We start from the raw sequence: 25,937 nt of genomic DNA on the forward strand, positions 1-25,937 counted from the left end.
GTCTCGTGGACAATTACAGAAACCAGGAAACCTATGTATCTACAATTGTATGTGAAGAATAACCTATACTAGTATTATATTACCATGAAAAGTAGGTTATTTGTAAATATCAATGCGATGTTTTTCCGTTACAATTGGTTGTAATTTAACAGCAATAGAATGTCAATATATTTGACAGTGAATCCTTGTCATTGTGGTAAATATATAAAATGAAATGAAATCTTTGAGTTTTACGTTCCACGTTTATGCCGGTTAGGCTAAAGCAGACGGTGGTGATGAGTAATGAATGAAATGGTGGAATGAAGAAAGTGGAAGGAAACGGGAGAACCCGGAGAAAACCCACGCACACGGTGTTTGTCCACCACAAAGTTCACTTGGCGGGGGCTGGGATCGAACCCGGGACCCCAAGCACCAGAGATGAACGCTCTACCACAGAGCCATCGCGGGCCCTGAGATACGGATCTATGATTTTAGCGAGATAGGTGAAAACAAATGGTGTTATTACAGACGGGGCTCAAACACACTACCCACAATGACACTAGGATTGTCAATTTTAACGAATGGAAAGAAGGACACCATCCTGGAGTACGTATGCTCTTAAGATAATGAAATCATCGCTCGTCAAAAATGTAAACAATCCGAAAGTGGTTACTTCACATAAAATTGAGCGATTCGGAGTTCAAATTTAATAACTTTACTGACTTCTGAAGGATTTATAAAACTTACTTATTCCAGTTTTGGTTGAGTCGGCACATGTAATTTTTGTATGTTATCATTAATAATATACCATATTTAAAACAGAAAAGCAAATATAATTGACAATATAATTATGGCATGCACAAAATATACTTGAAAAGTAAGTCTTACCAGCTTCGCAAGGTCTGGTAATGTCTCATAATGCTTACATACTTTTACTGGATCTGAATGCATTATTTAATTGGAAGATGTAGCTGAGGATGAAACAGTCCTAGCTGCGCTCTTGAAAATACACTTTTGTTGACCTTTAGCAGTTTTGATAAGTCCAGTAGATCTTCCTGCCTTCAACTCTTCAGCAAATTCCGTGCACGACAGGTCGATATCAAAGCGAATTATAAGCTCTGCTTTAACCATGTTCTTTGACAAACAATTTCTTTCGTCACTCCAAAATAATCTGAATAGAACAGAGAATAGGACTAGTAAAAGGAAAAATACCGGACATTTAACGTCCGGTTTTGTGGTACCGGATACCGGACAAGGTCAAAAAACGAACAGTCTGGTAAAATACCGGACGGTTGGGAATCCTAAATGACACACTGGCTACCTTGAACTTGAGCTCACTGTTTGCTCTCTCTATTTCCCACTTAGAACTTGTTTGAGGGTTGAGTTTGCTATCTACCATAGAAGTTGCGTTTAATTACTACGGCTGGTACTCGGATTTAGTCCGAGCACCGAGTATGCAATTTTGGATATCCTCGGATATGAATGGCATGTACCAAAACGTGGTTGATCGCACGCACACAAAATAAAATTAAAAAAAAAAAAAAAAGTGATGGCCACTAAATTATCTCGGGAATCTAACCCCATGACACTATAATTCACTAACTTTCCGGGAAGGAAAAATAATACACGCACTGTATGCTGTTAGTAAAATTAGTTTTATTCACGCATACACACAAATGAAGTTATGTGTTAACTATTTATACAAAAAAACATTTCGAACTAATATTAGGAAACTAAGATTTCAACAAAATTGTTTTGCGGATTATATGATAGAACCTATAGTGTGTAAAGATAGAAAATTTAACTATAGGCCGATTACTAATACAAAGAAACACTCTGATTAGGTAACACACGTTTTGTCTACAGAAAACATCGACTGATGATAACATTTGGAACACTTACGTGAAAGAAAGATTTTTTCAGTTGAAAAAAACTACCCCCAAAAAAGTTGTATAATTGTTTCCTTCTGCAGGAAAAGACTTATTACATTCTTCTACTTTGCGACGTCAAGCAACAGAGATGCGTCTCTCCCCACTACATTCATCCCCCCTCCCCCCACCTCCGACAGTCGATGATGTGGCGAACATAAAAATAGACGCCGACGGAAGCAGGCGCTTCTAGCAACCAATGGACTCGTAAATTACACTTGCATATGTGTATGTGTGTATTAGCGGCGGTACAAAATGGCACATTTTAAGAGTCAGAATCTTTGCAAAAATATTTCAGCAAAAATTATGACCCGCTTGATTCATTTCAGAGTTTCTTTTTCTCTCTCTCTCTTTTGTTTACTCATTTATCTTGTTTTCCTTTCGTTAATTGTCGACCTTCAACGCATTCCACAGCAAATCATCTTCTCCCAACGATATTCGGAAGAAATTAGGTCACAATTACAGCTGCTAGAATTCAAAAGATTTTCTAAGAACGTGCCTTTTCAATAGCTATGTTAATGATTCAACTGTTCTAATGTGTAAATGACTGTCTGCAAGCCAATATATATATATATCTAATTAAATCATTATTTTTTATGTCATTCTTCTAATCCTATAATTCTCAATCTATTCAATTATACCAGTTATATACTTCCTATTTTAAGTGTACCCTTTTGAACTAAAAAGAAAAAAAAATAGATCACTTTATCCCTGCTCCACTGGCTTATCGACTCCATCTAGATTAGATTCCGTATGGTTATGTGAGGCTAGTTTAGAATATGTTTGGTTAGATAACGGTAGGTTATTTGTGTTTGGTTATGTCATACTAGTTTAGATTACGTTTGGAAGGTTAAGGCTAGGTTAAATTGTATTTGGATAGGTTTGATTTGGTAAGGGCTAGGTACAGCCTATTACTTTTGGTTAGGTCAGGGCTAGGTTCAATCACGTTTGCTTACATGACGTTAGGTTAGATTACGTTAGCTTAGATTCCGTTTGGTTAGATCTGATTAGGTTGATCATATTACATTTCCTCAGACTTGGTGAGGCTAGACTAAATTACATTACGTTTCATTTGGTGTTTGGTAAGACTATAGTGATTATATTTGGTTACGTAAGGCTATGTTAAATTGCGTTTGAATAAGTTTGGTAAGGTTATTACGCCTGACTACGTGAGACTAGGTTTGGTAAGGTTATTACTTTTGACTACGTGAGGCTAGGTTTGATTACATTCGGTTAGATGAGGCTAGGGTAGATTACACTCTGTCATGTTAGATTACACTACATTTGGTTAGGTAAACTTAGTTAGAATTTGTTTAGTTAGATTTTGTTAGGTGAGACTAGGATTATGTTTGGTTATCTTCACTAAGTTGAATTAGGAGGCTTCCTGGTTCCATTCCGATTAGATAAAAAAAAAAAAAAGAAAAAAGGTAGGATCTACGTTAAGGCAGAACATACAGACACGACAAGACAGATTTTGTCTAAATATAACAATTTATGTACAAAATGAGTTTCAGAACATCTTTCGATTACTTATTTGAGTTGACATATTCAAAGAATGAGACAATTTCGAATAATTTTAACATGTCTTGTCACAACACGAGCTAGTTTGTAATATACATATAAAATGTATATTACGTTATATCAGGTCTACATACATCTGATACATATTGCAACATTAGATGATATGAAATGGAAATATTCATTATTTACATACTTGCGTTATAAATTGCAGACTTGATTTATGAGGAATATTACCAGTAATTTTCGTCTGTAAACAGAAGGACAAGCGCTAAGTGATCAGAATGGAATTATTCGGATTAACAGTAACCAGTAACCGATAATAAGAGTATTGGACCAGTGGCGGATATAGTTCAGGGCCGGGGGCCTAGCCCCCAGTTTTTTTTTTTTTTTTGAGTGCCAAAAATAATTTAAACTATTATATATACACGTATATATTTTAAGTTTATAGTTAACTCATGATATACCTATCATAGTATGGGTTCTGGCTGGCACCCCTCAATTTTTACCTTCTAGGTCCGCCACTGTGTTGGACGCTTTTTTTGTTCCTTGAAGAAACAAGTAAAGTAGCTCAATGTGTGGTATAAATATACTGAATTGTTTTTACTTTGACTTAGGCACATACAAATGATGACGTAATCAGTATCCATCATCTCTGTTTTCTCCAGATGTCTAATTTACAGATGCTGGAAGGATCTGGATCACTGGCAGCTAACAATGGATATAAGTTTAATTGTTACGTTCTTCTAAGACTTTTTTTTCTGTGTAATCAATTTGTTTTACGAACGTAGATTTAGTATTTTCTTTATTTAAAAAAGTGAGAACAAGTAATTTTACAGAAATAAATTTCACACTCACTAAGAATCCAACCCGGGTCTCCTAGATCAGTAGCGGATCTAGAAGGTGAAAACTAGGGGGACAGGCAGAACGCAGACTATGGTAATTTTGTCATGAGTTTACTATAAACTTTCAAAAATTATAAATAATAGTTTCAATTATTTTGTCACTTAAAAATTGGGGGACAAGGACCCTCGCCCCCGGGCTGGATCCGCCACTGTCCTAGAGACTCCTCATCAACTATTCCACCGCTAAATTAAGCCGTAATCAGTAATTACATTGACTGAAATTCCATAAAAATTTTGACAGTTTCTTTGAGCATACCTCATCATGCAAAATTTTAAAAAGAGACAAGGCTTTTTTTTTTTTTTTTTTTTTTTGTCTGTGGACAATCTATTTAGTGACGAAATTGAAGTCTGCTGATGTTCTTCCATTTTACATTCTGAAACAAGGTATGCCTCTTTTCCCATTGGGCAATGAAGAACATATGTCTCTCTGAAATCCTTACGCCCTCTGGCTTCTTGGTTCTTTTTTTGATACTAGAAACTCCATGTATTTTTTTGGTAAACCTAAGGCAGGGGAAGAGGAGATGTAAGAACATACAAAAGCATCGTGAAATCAACCATGCATTACGCATGCAGTTTGCGTGTGTCACGCATTCTCCCCCTGCTCTTCTTCCTCCCAGTAACATCAAAGTCTTCCAGTAGCATTACTGTAGAGATACCCCCGTGTGTCTTCTGTTGGGGAGTTCATGTCTTGGAACCAAATGGGAGGCCATAAGGAAAGGTGACCGAAGAGAAATTTCTGTCCCAATGCTCCGAGTTACGGAAATTGGATTTTGCCCTCTCCGCCGCTTGGTTCCATTTCCTTAGCGGTAACAGGCTTCCTTCCACAGTTATCCACTCAGCATTTCCATCCCCTGCACGAATGGCATTAATTTAGTGTTTTCTCTATATCAAAAGTCAAGTATTAACTTACCTTCATATTGTACGTAAGAAAAGTGTGTCTCATGTAGCTTCAACTTTTGTCTTCTTGGAAACTCTAGTTACTTGAATTAAGATGTAGCCTCATCTCTTATCTTTTAGGAAAGTCTAACCACTTGAATTAAAATGTAGCCTCAATTCTTGTCTTCAAGAAAACTCTAGCTACTTGAATTAAGATGTAGACTCAACTTTTGTCTTCTAGGAAACTCTAGCTACTTGAATTAAGATGTAGCCTCATCTCTTGTCTATTAGGAGACTCTTGCTGCTTGAATTAATATGTGCCCTCAACTCTTGTCTTCTAGGAAACTCTAGCTACTTGAATTAAGATATACTCTCAACTCTTGTCTTCTAGGAAACTCTAGCAACTTGAATTAAGATGTAGCCTCAACTCTTGTCTCTAGGAAACTCTAGCTACTTGATTTAAGACGTAGCCTCAACGCTTGTCTTCAAGGAAACTCTAGCAACTTGAATTAAGATGTAGAGTCAACTTTTGTCTGCTAGAAAACTCTAGCTACTTGAATTAAGATATGCTTTCAACTCTTGTTCTAGGAAACTCTAACCACTTGAATTAAGATGTAGCCACAATATTTGTCTTCAAGGAAACTCTAGCTACTTGAATTAAGATGTAGCCAACTCTCGTTTAAAAAGTTGGAAATTATGGCACTAAATGAATCTAATGTGCTGACCAATGAGCATGCAATGAACATGATTATCTGATGATTATTTATCTGTCATGCAGTGCAGTTTAGCTTCTGTGTCGATGATTTCAGACGATTTCATCCAAAGAGGGGAGGGGAGATAATTTCAATACACGGTGGGTAAAAGTAGCACTGCGAAAATCCTGGTACCTTTATTAAGCACTGTAGATTTGTACCGACGAAAATTTCGCTGCTCTGGGGTATTCCTCCGGGTCACCCCTTGAAATCAATCACTGCCAATACATGGTTCCTAAAGTTAAATTTTATGGCACTACAGTACTTTGAAGAACCATTACTTGTTAAAACTTTTTAAATGAATAAGGGTTCACGGTGGCTTAGTGGCAGAGCGCTTACTTCTGGTGCTTTGGGCCCCTGGTTTGATCCCCGGCCAAGTGAGTTTTTGGTGGACGGGGTACTCCCGTTTCCTCCCACTTTCTCATTCCACCAATTCTCCCATAATCATTTACTTGCCTTAATCATCGTCTCCCTTAGCCTATAGGGCATAATCGTGGGACTTTAAACTCAAAAGATTTCATTTTTAAATTAGTAGGTGTGGACGGACAGCGCATGAACTATCTTGAAAGGTAGGCCTATACATTATTTTATTTGACTTTATAGATCAAAATATGTAATTTTTTTATGAAAATAACTTCATAGCTTGACATCTGATTATATTTGAACACTAAAAAATCTTGAAACACTACAAAGAAACGTTATTCAATTGATATTTGGTTATTTTTGCCTACCATAGAGAGGGCAACACTGAAATCAAATAAGTTCTCCCAAGTTTTCTCTCTTTTTACTTAGGCCATAGAGTCTTAGATCGTTTTTTTTTTTCTTTCGTTCTGGGCGGGAACTCCTGCAAGTAGCAACTTTTCTTTCATCTGGAAGCCGTAGAAAGTAACATCTTTCCTCTTTCCCCCCTTTTTAGTCTTCCTCATTTCTTGGTAGAAAGTCATTGCTTCCCCCTCCCCCTTCATTCCTTTCTCTACACTTCGTTTGCTTTTGGAAGATGCAAGGCAAACTCTTTTAGGGATGCTTTTAGCCTTTGAACTCCTTAATACAAAGAACCTTATGGAAATTGAATTCGGGGTCCCTCAAAACGGGAAAAAACCAATCAAAACAATCGCCTTAGCTGAAGACACACACACGTGCGCGGAGAGCTCAAAGTAAAGAAACGTTTATATACAAAAGTCGACAAGTACAAAAGGGATGTAGTCGAGCTTCTGTCTAAAAATAAGAAACAAAATTTCAGCAGGAAAGAAAAGAGAGATGGAGACATGCATTAGAATGATAATAAATAAATTTTATGTTAAATTATTTCTCATAGTTATTAAAATCGAATGAAAAATGCATCGTTAATTGTATTTTTAATTCAAACGACACATAAAATATATCAATTTAAGAAATATGCATTAAAATACATTGCAGTGAAACACTAAGGTGCATCAAGTAATCAATTAATTATTCGTACCAAATGAATGTACTACAACAAAGTAAAATTAAATTAAATCTTTAAGTTTTACGTCTCTCGATTATGCCGGCTAGGCTAGAAGAGACAGTGATGAAATGGTGGAAGGATGAATGTGGGAGGAAACGGAAGAACCCCGAGAAAGCCCACGCACACGGTGTTTGTCTCCCATAAAGCTCACTTGGCGCGAGCTGGGATCGAACCAAGGACCCCATACAGCAGAGATGAACGCTCTACTAGTGAGTCACTGTGGTCCCGAATGTAATTTATAAAACAGTTATAGTAATCTCATCGTTGGAAGCTTGGAACACAGATTTGGGAGAGTTCAATATCTTAGTCTGGAAATTTTGTCAGAGAAAGCATTCTACATGTGAGATATTCCGGGAAAATAGGGGAGAAACATTTACCATTCGCCCTTGTTTTTAAATTTCGTTATCATCACGCTTTGTTTGATCTTAGAAACTAATAATTAGTGTTTTCTAAGAGACGAGAAATTTCTCGTCTCGTTTTTGATACTACGAGATGAGAAAATCGAGACGAGATGAGAAAATTACCAGAACCTCATGATCAACATTAGTTCACCCAAATATTAGATCTCAAACACTGTCTTAGTGTTACATCTACATGAATCATACTATATTTAAAAACCATGATCGATAAAGTGATTGCACGACCACAATGAAGATAATTTATCAACATTTCAAGATACGCAAGTCATAACACAATATGCTCCAACAATAAATATGGTTTGAGTGTTGTTATATCACACCTTTAGTGGACCTCTTGTGACGCGGAAGAATTCTGATAACTTCTAGATGAAATTAAGAAAAAAAGATCAGGACATAAATATTGTATATGAATTTGGAACACGAGAAGAGACAAGTAAAGCTTTCCGAGAATCGAGACGAGACAAGAAAGAGGTCTTCGAGAGACCAGACGAGACTCTTACAAAGTTTAGGAGAATGAGACGAGCCACTAACAATGATCCGACCGTTGGTCATAATGTCTGAATAAACCAATAATTACTTTAATCATTGTTCAAACATCGAACACTAAAATAGAGCTCCTTCGTGGGTAAGTGGTTAGTGTACTCGCCTTTGGCGTGGAAGACCCGGCTTCGATTCCCGGCTGGAGCTCATGTGGTTCGGATTCCACGTTAATCAGTAAGTTCCGTCTCATATGGCCTGGATGCTGAAGGGGATGTTAAACTCAAAATCCACTCAACGAATACTAGAATATTTTTTTAAAGATTTTATTCAATAACGGAGTTATGAAGGACGGTGCTTACTATTAACCTTGGCTCTGAACGAAAGAGCTTGGAACTGGTGCAATTGGCAGGCTTACAAAGCATCATACAAGATCAACCCTCTCAGTATCTTTCCCACCAAACTATGGCTCCAACAAAGATAGGATCTGGATTACAGGACCACGGCGACGGTTCCTGGTCAACTACTAAAATCATTTTAACATAAAAGAAATAATGCTCCGTAGAAATAACGATATATCCGTGATTGGGATGTCATTTCGGACTCCACGGGGGAAGGGAGGAATCGCTCCCCCTGACTTTGACATTTGTATACATTTTAATCCTTAAGATAATAATATAACAATGAAAAACCTGAAAATCTACTGATATCTAGTGTCCCCCTCCTCCACAAAGCAAAACCTGAAATGACACTGCTGACCCGCAATCATTGAAGATGAATGATTATGAAAGATTGGCGAGTTGGGAGCATTTGGGACGAAATGGGAGTACCACAAGAAAACGATTTGTTCATCACAATCTTACAGTTTGGAATCGAACCAGGGATCCCTCGCACCAGAAGTTATCGCTCTACCATGACCCTTGAGAAAATTTAATAACAGATGCTTTTTAGAGGGGGGGGGGATAAACCATTTGGAGTAGCAGCCCTTTTTGTAGGCCTGAGTAGCTCCAACACCACCTGTTAGCAATCGACTGAACTATGTCCACCATAACGGCGAATACGTGGTCAGCGCACTTCATCGTCCCATCTCTAATAGGCGTACCAGGAGTTTTCTACCTAGTGGCCATCGCGTCTTTTATTTATATGAATCCCCAGTTTGCCTCACGACGCCGGGTGGGTGCCGAGAATTAGAAAGCACCGGCCTGGAATCGGACCCGGGACAACATGGAGGTGAGTCCAACGCTCTAACCACTACGCGCTTTCAGCGGGGATATGTCAAGTGAGCAAAGGGCTGTATCACTGATCTTGGAAGGAGGGATTACCTGAAATAAGTTCCGAATTTTCCTGTCTTTATGACGTAAAAGGGAGTAATTTTGTGTTAGAAAATTATAGTAAGTAAACAACAGGAAGCACAGTAAAGGCGTTCAAAATGAAACTGTGATCTACAAAATATGAAGCGAGGATGCTAGTCATTCAGCTCTGTAATTTAGGAGTCCAACAATTGATAACAGAAAATATTTAGGAGAGACATACACATTCTCTTGTGGAATTTTTCTGCCAGAAATACTTAAATGTATTTTATTATAGTTAAGAATGTTAATATTCTATGTATCAATTACAGCCTCTGAAGATCAAGTTGAGATCCTATGTATATATATATTGCCCTACCTGTTTTTATGACCTATGAGTATGTGTAACGGGATCTGAACTGAAAAAGAGTCGGTTATTGAAACTGAAGGGTTACCTACCCCTATTACAGTTTATTAGCCTCCCTCTCTGCTCAGATTTTGGGGTAGTTGTCGACATCAATAGTGCCATAAAATGAAAAAAGGAAAAAAAAAAAACGAAAAATAACAAAGAACCAAAAGAGAGCGTGTGTTGTTGTATGGTTGGATATTGGTTTTGAGTGCGAAAACCGTTACACATTTTGTATTGGGAAAATATTTGGGTTACGGTGTTACAACTGACAAATATACACTATTTTCTCACATCTTAGAAGAATTCAAGTCATTCCTTTTTTCAGCTAGATTTCGGCGCAAGATAGCTCATGTGATTAGTTTATTTTGTAAATTATACATATCTGTATATCGTTATGCATTAAGTCTCAATGATTCTGTCGAGCTCCCTTATGACTAAGCGATTAGCGCACGTGCCTTTCGCGTGGAAGACCCGGATTCGATTCCCAGCAATACATCATGTGGTTCTGATCCCACGTTAAGCTGTAGATTATAACGGTAATTTCGTAATATATTATTCTCCCAAGTCCACTATTTTATAACACTAAATTTGACAACATAATTAGAGATTTAATTAATTTATTTATTTAATATTCCACCTGTAAACACATGTAAATTCGATTAATAATTTAGATATTACATTAGATATTAGATTATTTGTTTTTATATATCATTCAATTTCAATAATTAAACTCTATATTTATACAGAATATAGATCTACTTGTTCATCTTCTAACCACCTATCTGTGCTATCGCTTGCATGCCTGACTAATGGATGGTATTACCAAAGCCAGAAATACTGCTATTAGAAACTAATGCGCTGTCCATACATTATCCAGTTCAGTATGCGCTATTTGGTCGAACATATTCCTTCGTAACCTAGGCTATAGCAGCATCCTATGTTATTATTATTAGTAGTAGTAGTAGTAGTAGTAGTAGTAGTAGTAGTAGTAGTAATAGCAGCAGTAGCACTATAAAGGATCCAAGAGAAATTGTTCTTGTGATTAATTAATCCGAAAATATTTAAAAATTCGTAGAACGGGTTAAAACTAAAGCAAGGTTAGCGTAGGTTATCGGTTTCATTCTTGTTTCAAAATCGAGTTAACCTGGGTTTGAATTCTGTAGCCGGTCATCTTAACAAAATTTATCCCAAGATTTCTTAGTTGTACTAGGTAAATGCGGGCATGACATTTTTAAAAATAGGCCCTTACCCACTTCCTCCCATTTTCCACTGTTGTTATTGACTATTTATGACTCCAGAGTAAATATTCTAGTTTTTTTTTTTTTTTTTTTTTTTTTTTTTTGCAATTTTGTTTCATATAGGACACAGGCGCACCCACGGGGAGGTACCGGTTCCGGACTTCCCCTAAAAAGAACTTTGAAATTCTTCTTAAATAATCTACTGTTTTGTCTACATTTGAGCGCACTTACTCGGGGTTCATCCGGTGTAGACCTCCTTCAGTTTTTCGTTTAAGGACCCACAACAAATAAATCTGAATGCCCGCCTGTACAGGACTCATCCCTCACGAAGAAGACGTTCTTTAAATTTTCCTGACATGTGTCCTTCCAAAATCAACGTTGATTTTTAAACTTTCTTAGTGATTTTATTATAAAATACACCCTTCTTTCCATCGTGGTAGGCCATGATCAAAACTATTGTTCTTATATAAAATAGGTACGTTCTTTTCATATGAATTTTTAGTTGCGAATATATGTGCATATACATGCACAACTAAGTTCAAATGTGGTGCTACTTTTCATTCATTTTGGTTAGTCTACAGGCGTTTTGTGTCCTTTTTCAACACCATGAATATATGAGGCAGAACCTTTTGTACAAAGTGAGATCCGATATTGTATAAAGTGAAATTAGTGTACGCGCTTTCGGTGCAAGAATCCGAGCAAGGCGGATCTACCCTGAGTCGGGGAACCTAGGCCTCCCAGTTTTTTGAGTAACAAAAATAATTTAACCTATTATTTACATATTTTTTGAAAATTTATATGGTAAACTCATGATATACTTATCATAGTCTTGGTTCTGGTTGTCCCCCAAATTTTACCTTCTAGATATGTTACTGAGTCCCGGGTTCGATTTCTGGTGGGAGCTGACGTAATTCTGATCTCACATCAAAACTATATGTCCCTATTCCATATTGTCTTGGTACTGAAATAGACCTAAATTCCAAACCAACCAATTAACGCTTTAAGAGCGAAAATAAATTACCGCTAATTTTACAGTAATTATGTGATATCTTCAAATAGATAAAAGATAATCGAAATATGGAACAAGAGCGCGCTAGGCAATATTATTTTTCATGACGTACTGTTATCACGAGTCACCTAGTAGCTTTCCGTTTGCAGCTATTTAAAAACTCGAAAATAAATGCCGATTTTCTAAATGGCTGGAAATCGAAAGCAGATAAGTGGCTCATCATGGTAGCCCACGTAATATAATATTGTCTAGCGCGCTCTTGTTCCACCTTTCGATTATCTTTTATCTATTTGAAGATTTCACATAATTACTGTTAAATTAGAGGTATTTTAATTTCGCCGTGATGGGGTCTCTTAGTTGTTTATTTTCGAGTTTGTAGATAGACAGGGTTGTCAATAACGGGCTACTCATTTATGATACCGTACGTTAAAGCCATAAAACAGAATTTCTTAAAAAAGGATCTAGTTTCATCCCTTTCCAAGTAATATAGGTTGATTTTGCCATTCAAGAAGAATACTTAGTAAAAGCAACCCTCTTTATTTTAATAAAAGTAAACTTCTTTAGGGTTTGTTGTGTCGCCGCCTCGAGTTTCTATCTTACAAAATTCTGAAGTGTCTTTTGTTCTTTCCTATACAACTTCTCTATAGCATCCACTTTCACGTAAAGTCAACCATGATGGTGGTAACTGAAAGTGGCCTGCTTTTCGTGTAACCCATATATATTTATATTTGTATCTATTCCATTTGGTGACATATGGCCGTCCAAGTATAAACAGAAGAGAACCGTTCTTTAACTTACCGCTTGGCCATCACATAGACACACACAAGTCCTTCTCTATCCACGGAATTCTTTTAGAATCGTGTTGCGACAATCGTGGGCATTCAACCCTTTTTTAGGAAGACCAATTTCTCTTGTAAACACTCTTGACCCAAATTTCTAGATTTTTTTTTGTTTTTTTTTTTTTTTTGTTTTGTATTTTGCTTTACTTCTACGCGTTTTAAGTTTCACAAGGTTTTATATGATGCTGTTACCGTTACTTTCAGACTTTCCCCTGAGACTCCTTTTTAGAGTAACCATCATCTTCTGGAGATGTTACGGTATATCTTCTCCCCGAAGAACACATATGAATTGGGTCCTAGTTTTAGTTTTACATAGTGGTTTGGCAAGGTTAAACACTACAACGTTCACAGTTGCGGGTAAGTTTGTTATAATACTCATATTGTACACACATATGTGTATATACTTATATATATATTAGGTATTGCTATTATCTAACGAATATTGGTACGAGATTCCATCAAATCTTCCGGTACGTGTGCGTCTTGGCTGAACAAGTCGGAAACGTACTTCAAGTTCGGGAAGTAATGGGCTCGATTCCTGGTGGTACTATTTGTCTCAGTAACGGAAATGCTTGTAGGGTTGTCCACAGACGAGAAAAGACGATAAAGAAGGTTTTCTCGCCATAATTTTCAAAGTAGTTTCTTTCTTGTCTTGTCTCTAATGTTTTCGTCTCGTTTTGCAAATTTATGTACAAAATGTATGCCCTATTTTTTCTATATTTTATCTAGAAGCTATCAGAATCCTTCAGCATCACGAGAGGTTTACGAAGGATGTAGTATAACAACATATAAACAATATTTATTGTTGGGGCATATTCTGTAATAACTAGCTATCAACGTAAATTTTTGAACATTGATAAATGTTCTTCATTATGTTCGCACAATCCCTTTATCAATTTATATATATATATATATATATATATATATATATATATATAATGAACCATGTTATACTAGAACAGTGTTTCAGATCTAAGAATTGGGTGAACTAGTGTTACCACGAGACTTGAGAATTTTCTCGTCTCGTCTCGTCTCGATTCTCGCTTCGAAAACAAAACGACAAATAACATGTTTCTCGTCTTGTCTCAAATTTGAAAACGTATTTCTCGTGTTGTTTTGAAACGGAAATCGAGACGAGAAATTGTCGCCTCGTGGGATACGGTAGCTCCAGGTTGTAGCTCGCTATTCATTTGAAAGGGTCGCTCTCAATTATAAGCTCGAGCCCGAGAGCTATGCTCGCGATTTTTTTATGTCTCTTGGAGTCTACACACCCGACTAAAGAAATGGATCTCACTTTCAACAGTAGGGCCCCGTCTCACATAGCTTGGGTATTGAAAAGAAACGTTAAAATCAAATCTAAATCAATTCAACTCCCAATACGTAATTATTATATACCCTATTTTTAGTGCATTACTAAGAGAAACAATGCTTTGAAAGATTCCATAATTCCCGATTCTGAGCCTAAGAAAAGACTTTGTCCTGCAAAAATGAAACATCCACTGTCACAAACGGCTGGGGATAAACGGATGAAACAAACAAGTGAAATAGGAAAATGTCAGAGGTTGAATCGAAAAATAAAATTAAATCTTTAAGTTTTGGAAACTAGGCTAAAGGAGACGGTGATGATTAGAAATGAATGAAATGGTGGAATGAAGAAAGCGGGAGGACACAAGAGAAGCCCGAGAAAACCCACGCGTTTTGTTTGTCGACCATTAACTTTACTTGGCGCGAGCTGCAATCGAACCAAGGACCCCATGCACCAGAGGTGAACGCTCTACCACTGAGCCATCGCGTCCCTATAACATCTAAGATTGTATAGGCTCTATCCCATGTTCCATAGGTATGTAAATGGCTAAATTTATCGGATTTACTAAGATTAAAAGATTTAATATTTCTCTCGCAGATAGAGAGATAATTGCATCTTTATAAATGTAGATTACCTTGTTATTAAATCGAAACAAAGTGTGTACAACTTAGTATTAAGTTTATACCAATTGAAAGTACAATACTAATTTTCTTTTCACACAATTAAAACAACTCATTTCTTCTATTGAAATAAGAATAATTATGCAGTGTTTATTTGTATTTCATTTCTCTCTCTCTCTCTCTCTCTCTCTCTCTTACTCTCATTTTTTTTCTCTAAATTCTCCATTTCTCTCTTCCTTTCATTATTCTCTTTCTCTAAATGAAGCATTTAAATATCATTCATTTTCTCATAAATTTCTTTTATGCAACAGTTAATTTTTGAAAGGGTTATCATTATGGACGTTAATAAAGTCATTCAAAACAAACAATCTCCAGAGATATAATGTGCTCATTTAATAATTCATAATTAGTATTCATGCTTCTGTTCTACAATTGATCGTTTATATTTTAGTTAGTATCTGTACAATTATTTTGTTTATTACTTCCGTACTATATTGTAATTCTAATAAAACAATCTAGTGTAATCCATCAATACGAGGTAAATTGAATCCTGCTTAAATTGGACACTAACAGCGTTTCCTTGTTGTATATTTCAGTAATGTACATTTCAGTTCAAACATTTTTCCCTAACATGTTGATGACACACTTGCAAATTGCAGTCAAAACATTTCTTCTTAACATGATAATGATATACGTTTCAGTCGAAACGTTTCTCCTTAACGCAATAATAATGCATGTTGCGGTTGAAATGTTTCTCAGTATCGCAATGATAATGACATAGTTGAAACATTTCTTCTTAACGTAATGATAATGCATGATGCAGTTGAAACGTTTCTCCTTAACGTAATGATAATGCATGATGCAGTTGAAACGTTTCTCTGTAATGTAATGAATATACATGTTGCAGTTGAAACGTTTCTCCTTAACGTAATGATAATGCATGATGCAGTTGAAACGTTTCTCCTTAACGTAATGATAATGAATGTTGCAGTTGAAACGTTTCTCCGTAATGTAATGAATATGCATGTTGCAGTTGAAACGTTTTTCCGTAACGTAATGATAATGCATGTTGTAGTTTAAACGTTTTTCCTTATAACGTAATGATAATGCATGTTGCAACTGAAACGTTTCTCCTTAACTTAATGCATGTTACAGTTGAAAAGTTATTCCTTAACGTAACGGTGATCTTTGTAGAAAAAGAAAATCTTCATAACTGACGAAGATGCACATTACTGTCGAAATATTTTTCATTAACATGATAAAGGAACAAGGCTCAGTCGAAAATTTGTCCAACTCGTCAAAAACAGCTATTGAGAATTTAAAAAAATCTATCTGAATAAGTATGGAAACACTGGGCGTATTTCACAAAAATGAAAGGGTGATAGGTGGGTGAGATAAAACGAGTGAATGACGGGAAATGCAATTGTCAATAACTGAAGGACACATATCCACGTATAGGTTATACGACGTTATGGCATTTTTTTTTAAAGTACAAAGTTGTTTGTAAGTATAGAAAATAGAAAATAAAAATTACACCAGATATATATAGCATATGTGTCATATAACAAAAGACCGGTGTCACAGATCGCACTACGCATCAGCAATTCCTTTGTTTCCTCTAAACGGAGGTAGACACATGGGCTATTGTCTAAACCGCCATTACATTAAGGTTTGTTCCTTCCGGTTGTCACCAAGCATTATTATTTTTTAGTTTTTTTTTTTACCCAATTCTTTCTTATTATATCTTTGGTCAATTGACACACTATGTCCCCCCCCACACCCTTTCCCCTACTCTTGTATTTTTTTCCTGTATATTTGTGTGTTTATGACAGTTACATCCTTCCGTCGTTCCCACTTTGGACGTAATCGTATCTGCAAGGTCTTGCCAAACAAACATCTCTTTCTTTTTCTGTTGTTACCGTGCTCCTGTGAATTACATCCCTTTTTCTAGTGTTGTACATATTATTATTATTATTATTAGTGTTTGTATTATTACTATTATTATTATTATTACTGCTATAGAGTCTGCCGCCTTATCTCTTGCGAGCTGTTCATGTAATTTGCCACGTACAGCGATGTATTAAAATGCCTTTGCGTTTACATGTATTTGCGTCATGATGCAACATTATGCGCGTGTCTGTACTGATATGAAAATCCCATCTTTCCCTGTTTTGTTTTCCTCTTTTTCTGCATAAACATAGCGTAAACACGAGTACATGCATATATGCATGCATGTTAAATGTGAAAAAGGGAGATACGAGGAAACACACACACACACACACACATCTGAGTAAAGATCTTCTTGACATGGAAATTAGGAAAGATTATCTTAATTCTTTTGGTTATTATATTGTTAACAACGACAACAAGCGAAAGCTCGGTTTCGTTATTAGCGTTATTAGTCTTTCAACAATGGAAAGTATTGTTGGGCTGTAATCTTCATGTAGTACATACAAGTGAAATAAATGATAGGTAATCTTATAATCTTTATCTTAGGTGCTTTATCTGAAAAATCCTTTTTATTTCTTTTTTTTTTCATTCTTTTCACACACCCAAAAAACGGTATTATAAACAAAGCGTCAACAATACTAGTGTGATATTCCCAGTCACATAAATTCTAGAATATTTAAAAAATTGAAAAGTATTGTAACTTTTTAAAACAGTTTTGTTATCTTTGCAACACGTTTCGGTTTCTGCAATATGTTAACTTTTAGTAGATATGGTTGGGATAATTATTCGGGTATTTCTAACGTTACAATACCTATAGACTGTAATTCCACTAGTATGAGTATTGTTGACGTTAATAACTGTATGGTAATCCCACTCATATAAGTATTGTTGGCGCTAATAATTATATTGCAATTCCACTCTATGAGTATTGTTGGCGCTAATACCTATATTGTTATCCCACTCGTATGAGTATTGTTGACGCTAATAACTATATTGTAATCCCACTCATATGAATATCGTTGGCTCTAATAACCATATTGTAATCCCACTCGTATGAATATTGTTGGTTCTAATAACCATATTTTAATCCTACTCGTATGAGTATTGTCGGAGCTAATAATTATAGTGTAATCCCACTCGTATGAGTATTGTTGGTGGTAATAATTATAGTGTAATTCCACTCGTATCAGTATTGTTGGCGCTAATACCTGTATTTAATTCCATTCCTCGGAGTATTGTTGGCGCTAATAACTATATTGTAATTCCATTCGTATGAGTATTGTAGGCGTATTGTAAATCCGCTCGTCACGGTTACTATTGACGCTAATAGTTTGTCCCATTGATGGAGTATTGCAAAAACTTGTCCGATATTATTTATTTTTATAATATCACAACAACTTAGTGGCTGGGACAACCATATGAGTAATGTCAGCGCTGTATTAACACACATGGTCCTCTTCCTTATGGAGTCCAAGCAATAAATCGAAGCTATTACAAAACCTGAGTTACATTTTTAATTTTATAATACATTTTCTTATTTCTGTAATGCCCCAGGATGTAGTACGAATGGAACAACCATATCTTGACAGTACATTAACTATACCGCTTTTAAAGATTACAAAGTGACAAAAATCGTGACACAGAAAAGAATACCGATGTTTCAAAGTATGAGGAAAGACTATTGCTCTCTCTTGTTTCTTAAATATGTAGTGCTCATGATCATTACGTGGAATGTCTAAGTATTGTGGCCAAAAATATCCTTATTAGATTGTTACTTTACATAATTAATTATTCTTTAATGTAATGGAATTTGTTGCTCTTGAGGTGGAATGTGATTTTGCAACGATATGATGTCATTATATTTGACAGTGTTTCCTTGTAATTTTAGTATAACAATTTTACAATCCTCGTATCCATAGTCCCAACATTTAGTACTATTGAATATCTATTTTTAAGCTTCAAGTGCGCTGTAGAAGTTTTAGGTAGTATACCTGCGTACACCGAAAAACTATTTATTGTTAAGTTTCCTTGATATTTATTTTTACATACTAAAAACAGAGTAACCATCAACACCATATGAATACTCCGCTTTCCTGGCGCCATTTTTGTCCTCCTGGGAACCTAAATAATGTCCTCTAAGTATAGGTTTGGGTAGGAAAAAGTGAAGTCAAGATAATACACTGTGACTTGCGCGAGTAAATTCTAATAGGCGGATATCTTCAGGGAATTGGTGGTGAGGAGGAAAGGGGAGAGACAAGGAGAGGTGTGATTATAGCAAGGCGTGTAAGTAAAGTGCAATTGCAAGAACACGGCAGGGACCAGAAAAAATGGATAAGTATACATGCACAGGAGTGTGAAAAACATGTAATAAAAATCCACCATGTGTGAAAGGTAAGCCCGCATACATGTTTCCTGCGTTTATCTACAAGAACCCAGAGGGGTAAAGAGCGACCAGGGACTATGGGCTACGTAATCCTTCATCTCTATGCAAGTCAGCATGTAATTACATGCTTGGGCGACAGTCTTTTGTTTTCCATTCAATATATATATATATATATATATATATATATATAGCAGTTAGGAAGATGGAGGAAGAGTTACTTATCTTCTTGGCTGTATGTGTGTGGCGCAATTCAATTGTTTTGCTACTGACTGAGGTGTGCGTAAACTCAGCAGTAAAAATTGAAAGAACACAGCATTATCTGTCTCTTTGAAGATACAAAATATTGTCTAACATATTTTCTTTTCATTCTTCTAAACAAGCATATATAATAATGGTTAACATGTCCGGTCTTAAAGGGAAGGCTGGGTGTTATAAAATTATTAACATTTTGCGTTAACTATTGTTGTAATTTTTCTTTAAAAAAAAGTTTTACATTCTTTACGTAATTGATTTACGAGTTAAAATAACTGAATTTTTATTCAATTTGTAATCAAAATTAATGAAAGACCAAACTAACTACCTCTTTCGTTTAAGATATCCTGAGGTTTATTGGCGCAGAAACAGAACGCCATTTGAAGTGTACTTTTGCCTTCCCAATAAAGTCATCAGGGACGTACGCAGGAACTTATTTCTGGAGGGGTCTAAAGAGTTTCGGGGGGGGGGGGTCCAAATACAATTTGAGGCTAAATTATATGAACATTTCTAAAATTGCACCTAAAAGTAGACTACATTTACAAAAAATCAGGATTTCAGGGGTTCCGGACCCCCAGGACCCACCCCCTGCGTACGCTCCTGACAGTCATGATTGACAGTCAGCGACAAAAGTTCTTTACGTTTATTTTGAGGATAACTGTGGTATGTCTGGAACGTACAGAAAATTAAATTCTTTTTAATTTACTGAAAACTGTACTGAAATTGTCCTTCCATTCTGAAGTTATTTAGAAACTAATTTCATGAAACGAAGTTTTTTTCCGTTTGGTGAAATTAATTTCGTAAATAACTTGAGAATAGAATTACAATTAAAGTACAGTTTTCAGTAAATTAAAAAAGAATTTAATTTTCTGTACGTTCCAGCATTGAAACTCAGTGAAACGGTGCGCGTTCTACCGTTATTCTCAAAATAAATTTTACCAAACGGAAAAAGCTTTTGTCGCTGACTGTGCACTTTCCATACGATAGAACTTTAGAGTAAACCACTGTTTCTTTCTTTTTTCCCCGGACAACAACAGTGTTTAGGTCCAGGGCCGGATTTAGGTGGGAGTGCACCGGACCACATGCACCCTCCTTCACTGTAATTATACACTTTATCTAAAATGAGAAACTAACAGTGAAAAAGCAACATTTTCCGAAACTTTGTTGTCATGTGTCCGTTTGAGGGTTAAAAGAAAGCTTAGTTTTGCAAAAGCAATAGTTTAAGTCGATTTCCTGAAGGTTGAAGGAAAAGGATTCACTGAACAAAGTAGCATTCCTCATTCACACCACAGATGTCTAAATACATTTAAAAATTTAAATCAAATGTAGTGGTAGTTATTTGTGCACCCCCCCTTCAAGAAATCCTGGATGTGGCCCTGTTTACGTCTGTTTATGTCTGTGAGTTTATTGATAGAAGGTATATTAATAAAAAAAAAAGCTACATGTTAAAAGCTTTAGATAAACATTTATCTAAACAAATACATGTCTCAGATTTCTTCAAGTATTTATTGATGTATTCTTAGGTGATGCAGATAATTTATCTTAAATAAGATTTACACTACGTTCATAAGTAATTATTTTGAGAATATTTTTGTTTTAGAACTAGAATACAAAGTATTTTTATAGTATGTAAATGTATCAGTTATTTTTTAATTGAAATCTAGTGTTTCTTTTCAGAACCTAGACTATATGAGAGGTGGACCTCAGTTTACGGTGAAATCCGAACCACACAGAGAAAAAAGTGTGTGGCATACGTAAAAATGTAGGTTATATTCGTAAATCCTGTAGGTTCTGGACTACTGTATATAGGCGGTCAGGATCTCTTCCTGCAGTGGCATGATGTAACATCTAAACGGAACATGGCAGTACGTCTGCAGTATATGGATAACATATGATCCATACAGATTTCTGTAGTTAACATTTGGATTCCGCATATTTGTGCAATATACCTCTGCCTGGATAGCGGTATTTTCTAGGAGCATTGTTATACGTTGAATCATCTTTTGCCGGGAACTGAACCCGGAACTACGTGAACCAAAGACGACTGCATTAGCCCTTCGATCAAAGGGAAGAGCTATACCCTATCACTTATGTTCTTACGTCAATGCATTGTTTATTTTCTATACTATAACTATCGATCTTTCTTATCTCCCAATGGTGGTCCTTGAGGCACATTAGTAGAAGTTAATCTATATCACTAGCCATCACAGATTATATCAAAAGTTTAAATTGAAATGTGCAGCATTATACATATTTAAATTCATGTGTAAGACTTCGAACCCAATAACGTCATCTGAAATCGAACCCGCGATCATTGTATTCTCGCTCTAAATTCGGGTTTCTCAACCTGGGGTCGAGGGATCCCGAGAGAACTTCATAGGGGTCACGAAAATAAGCGGAAAAGATAAATATAATTAGAATCTAATACCGGAAAATATTTTTAAATATTATTTTGAATTTTGTTCTGATAGGCATATATTTTTTTTTATTTTTATACATATTGTTATAAGAATAACAAAAAATAGGTCTACTAAACATTTTCAACAAAATAGGTGCAGAGTTGTTTAAAAATCAATTTAAATAAAAGAGGTACGATATGAAACTAACGAGAACTCCATATTGAAATAACAGAAAAATACAAATGCACAAAATATACATATTAAAATACAATTAAAACTGAAAGCTAATGAGAAACCAGAGCATGGTGTGATTTCACTAGTGCGGCAATGTCCGGTTCAACCTTCGTGATTCACATTATCAAGTCATTTAAAGTGTTCAATAACTATTTTAACAACTGTCCAAGTTTTAATTAACTAAAATTAGAAATCACTTTATTTTTCTATCATATGACCCAAAATTAAGGGAGTTTTAAAATTTTTCAAACGGCTTCCATTTTGAAACAGTATGACGTATCGGATTCGATATTTGTCATATAAATGAATTGACCAAATTTGGTTTTAATCCAGTCGTTTTTAGGGAATTTACTGTGTCCACTATATACAAGAAAAGAATTGTTCTAATATAGAAATATATTGATATCGTGAGATCTCCTCAATAGGTATATTCTAACTCCCCACTCAAGCGTATTACAAACCAGAAATTATAAGGTGATAAAAATGGGGTCCCGTGATAGGAATTAGGTTGAGAAACCACTGCTCTAAACCATACGGCTACTGAAAAGCATGGAATCAATAAATAGCGGGCTACTTAATTCTTCTTTAATAAAGTTTCAGTAGCAAAACACTTGAAATGGCTTAATTTAATGCTAAAGACAAGTTTGTGGACTTCGAGCGCACACACACACACTCAACAATAGACACATTACTCTTCAGGGGTTCCTTCGTTGCGAGCGATTCTGTCCACAGATTGTTTTATTTGACTTTAAAAGTCCCACTTGATCAGGTGATTCCCGCTTTACGACGCTCGCTCACTCAAGAGGCAATCGGTGTTAACTCTTCAGCTAAGGTCAGGAGCTGACGGTACCCAATTGATAAAAACTCATTATTTCTTCTCGCGCTTTTTTATTACCTTTTTCCTCATCCTTTCGTCCTCTGTCTTATAATCATTATTCGCTTTTATTGTATGTTCTTCTTCCAACGTTTCTTTGACTTTTTATATTACTATTTTGTTTCTAAACATTACTTCTTTTATCCATTACTCGGATAGGGCTACCATTTAGTGCTCAATGGATTTTTTTTTCACTGCAAGAAATGCAGTTATATTCAAAACGTAACTTGACGTAATACATATGTACAATCTTCATGTATGAATGCAGGACTTAACCAAGGAATGGGTCCTTTGGGTCCGGATTTCCCCCGAAATCCCGATTTTTCTGTAAATTCAATCTGATTTTAGAAGTGAGTTTTATAAATGTTAATATAGATCTAATTTATTTTCATATTGAATTTGGACCCCTCCCGAAATAAATTTCTGCCTGTATGAATGCCAGGAAACTTTGACATAGACTTAGAACCAAAGTTTAAAAAGTCTTTGTTACCATATTCCTTTGTAAAACCATGAACTTTATATATGTACGGGGTTAAAATGAAACCTACTTTATTGTGCCACTGCAATACCTTGAAGGTTAAAAAAGATGAAATTATATTTCCGGTGGCGGATTTAGGAGGTAAAAATTAAGGGGGGGGGGGGGGGCAGCCACAACCCAGGCTATCATGAGTTTACTATAAATTTTCAAAAATGTATAAACAATAACTTAAATTATTTTTGTCAGTCAAAAAACTGTCGAGCCTACATCCTCCGGGCCAGGCCTTGATACGTCACCTGGATATTTTTGTTAGTTTTACGTCCTACGTTTGTGCCCTCTACGCAAAAGCACACAAATAATTATTGAAAACCAACAATGATGAAACTGGTGGAATGAGAATATGGGAAAATCCCGGGAAAATTCACGAAAACGTTGCTGTCCACCACAAACTCATATGATCTGGGATCGAATATGGACTTCTTGCACCAGAGGTGAGCGTCCTTCGTCTGAGGCACCGTGCCCGCTAACAAAATGATAGACCCACATATACACTAAAAGTACAGCATACATTTGTTTTCTCTTCAACACCAATCCTATATGAGACAAGGACATATAACCTAGCGTGGGATTCCAACCACATCACCCCCACCAGGAACGAACCCGGGTCGTCCGCTGTTATGTTTCGGAATTGAACAGATCATAGGGCCTATTCATAAAAAAAATTATAGTACTATCTTTTTCGTATATTCACGGACTAAAAATTCATGCTGGAATTGGGTATCCAGAAAATGTAATATTCTGGTTATATTGAAAGAGTAGAACACACGATATATTGATTTTTTTTTAACATCAAACGCTATTTAATACTAAATGGGACAATACAGTAATTTACTGGGTATCTCTTTCACAATATTAATGTCTATAGAAACTCCACTTCGTTCGAAAAGAAAAATGCAATTTCTACACTTCACAGTGTATGATTTACCTCCATTTGCAACAAACCAATAGATATAAATAACTGATTCCATTTGGTCGTTCTGTCAACGAAAATATAGAATGTATTGCATATTGCATAACTTTTGACAGTACAATATTGACAAAGGCAAAAAAGAGAAAAAAAAGAAGTATTGCTCAATAACAGCTCGCTTTTCCAATTTACGTATTAAACTGCTGTTTTGCATGTGTGGTCACACACGTTGTATAAATGTGTATATATATATTTTCTCTTATCACAGGAAAAATCCAAACATATTTCATTCGCTTTCACGTCAATCACTCTAACGGGGGTCGAATGATGCTGGTATTAGAGAGAGCTCAAACCTAATGGAGTGTGTTTAGCGATACATAATGCTACGATGAGTCATATGGCTTCATCCCCTCCACCTTCCATTTGTCCCACCCACCTCCAGAGAGAGAAAATCCCCCTATCCTCCCATATATCAATCCAAAGTTCCCAGGCGACCATGCATGTATATTCACGATGCAATTTAGACCATGTTTCAACGTACACTTGCAATCAGGTTGGATCATTATGTACGATGCCAGGGCGTGAAGCCCATCCCTTTAAAGTACCCACATACTCTCATCTCCACCCCCAACCTACAATCCCCTTTGCAGAGCGGTTCGAGATGAACACACGTTATTCACTGACAGGTTTTACTACCATTGTGAACGTGCTGCCCCATAGCGGCCGTATACGGAATTATCCTCACTGTATTTACCCCCTTAATACGTGACAGATGAACGTCCTGGATTTAATATTGTGTATGTATGTGAAAGAAGGAGTACTTTTCACGAGACTAATTAGGATTCATGTACGAAGATGACACAACCAAGAGTACTAGTACTACTCTGAAACAAATAATACAAATAATAATAAATTCATTCACATTTTCAGGAAAATATAAGATCATAGCTTTAGAAATATATCGTTCATTGCCACACAAACCAAAGACAATCGGAACGTTCCTTCCTGTGGCTACTTAATCTAAATAAGATTGCTATCATCCTCTCATTCTTGGCCTTCCCGAAGGTATCTTTCCCAGGAGCTTCCCAAATAAAATTCTACTCAACTCACGTATTGTTGAAGGAAGTTTTGATTTTACATCTAGTTATACACAAGTAGGATTTTTGCTGATGCGTTAATATTTCGTTGCTCTGTATTAATCACCTTCTTCATTCACATATACATGTTATCTTTGGTCTAAATATTTTTCTAAAAAATCCGTCTTGTCTTGTGTTTATCCCTGCTACTCATAGGCGGCGCCACAGTGGGTGCAGTGGGTCCAGCACCGCCACATTAACTTCGATTTTCAGA

At 35.9% G+C, this 25,937-nt stretch overlaps 1 long non-coding RNA gene across 2 annotated transcripts in view; it reads left to right on the plus strand.

Moving 5' to 3' along the window:
- Positions 1-25,937, plus strand: part of LOC145678881 (uncharacterized) — a 131,063-nt gene that overhangs the window by 16,577 nt on the left and 88,549 nt on the right. Inside the window, exon 2 of one of the 2 annotated variants that reach the window (XR_014130484.1) lies at positions 13,329-13,481. The exons of the other annotated variant lie outside the window; for it this stretch is intronic. This is a non-coding gene — a long non-coding RNA (uncharacterized LOC145678881). The remainder of the gene's footprint in view (positions 1-13,328; positions 13,482-25,937) is intronic. 2 annotated transcript variants of the gene reach the window in all.

The sequence above is a fragment of the Thermobia domestica genome, chromosome 2 (assembly GCF_964235325.1).
Source record: "Thermobia domestica chromosome 2, izTheDome1.hap1.1, whole genome shotgun sequence".
Lineage (NCBI taxonomy): Eukaryota > Metazoa > Arthropoda > Insecta > Zygentoma > Lepismatidae > Thermobia > Thermobia domestica.